The following is a 1,420-nucleotide window of genomic DNA, read 5'->3' on the forward strand; positions in this document are numbered from 1 at the left end:
AAGAGCAATGGTCTCAAGTTGCACCAAGGGAGGTTTAGGTTACATATCAGGAAAAACTTTCTCACTAGGAGACATGCTCAGATGGGATAGGCTCCACCTTTCCCTTAAAGGTAAGCGTGTGTTTTCTTCTAGGTTGGCGGATCTCCTCTGGTGGGCTTTAAACTAGGCTTGTTGGGGGAAGGGGAAGAAGAGGGTGGAGGAAACATTGGACTGCCAAACCAAGCAACACCCACAAGTACAGCCCAGCCTAGACCAACGAGTGGTACATATACACAGGTAAGCGACAGGGGCCAGGGTAATGCTGAAAGTAGGGGGCCAGTGCACACATCCACAGGAGGCCTCAAATGCCTCTACACAAATGGTTGTAGTATGGGAAACAAGCAAGAGGAACTTACCCTCCTGCTAGCTGACACCAACCCAGACATAATGGGGCTCACTGAAACATGGTGGGACCCAACACATGACTGGGCAGTGAATATCAAGGGCTACAGGCTGTACAGGAGGGACAAGATAGGAAGGAAAGGTGGGGACGTGCCACTCTATATTAAGGAGGAATACACATCCTCATCAATTAGCAAAGAGTCAGAGGAGGGGCACTCTGAAGTGCTCTGGGTTAGAATACAAGGCAGTCACGGAGAAAGAGATTTAACGGTGGGGGTCTACTACAGACCTCCCAACCAAGGGGAAGAGTTCAAACAGGAATTCTTAAGTCAGCTCATGGAGGTAGTGAAGTCAAAGGATGTGGTCGTCATGGGGGACCTGAACTTTCCAGACATCTGCTGGGAAGAGCAGTCAGCCAGTTCTGACCGCTCACATAGGTTCCTAGCAAGAATGCAGGACCTCCATTTAACCCAGGAGGTGCACAGCCCCACCAGGGGAGACACCTTGTTGGACCTGGTGACGACCTGGTGAGGGAGCTGAGGGTGCTCAACTACCTGGGCGACAGTGATCATTGCCTGCTGGAATTCATCATCCAGCGCAAGGTGGCAAAGGCCTATAGCAAGGCAGCAGCCCTAGATTACAGGAGGACGGACTTCAGTTAGTCAAGGAGAATAGTTGGGGAAGCACTGAGGTCCTGGAGGGGAGGAGATCCAGGTGTCCAAGAAGAGTGGTCATTCCTTAAGGAAACGATCCTCCAAGCCCAAAGGGAGGTAATCCCAACAAGGATCTAAGGGAGCAGGAGGGCACATAAGCCCCCATGGCTCACCAAAAGCATCCCGGAATGTCTCCTAGCTAAAAGGGAGGCGTACACCCAATGGAAGGGAGGGGCCATCACCAGGGAAGATTATACTGCAGTTGCTCGGGGATGAAGGGGGGCAGTCAGGAAGGTCATGGCGGAGATGGGACTGGGACTAGCTTCCCAGATTAAGGACAACAAGAAGTCCTTTTTTAAATACATAGGGGGCAAAAAGAAGGTTCC

The sequence above is a fragment of the Crocodylus porosus genome, unplaced genomic scaffold (genome assembly GCF_001723895.1).
Source record: "Crocodylus porosus isolate Cpor-Errol unplaced genomic scaffold, CroPor_comp1, whole genome shotgun sequence".
Classification (NCBI taxonomy): Eukaryota; Metazoa; Chordata; order Crocodylia; family Crocodylidae; genus Crocodylus; species Crocodylus porosus.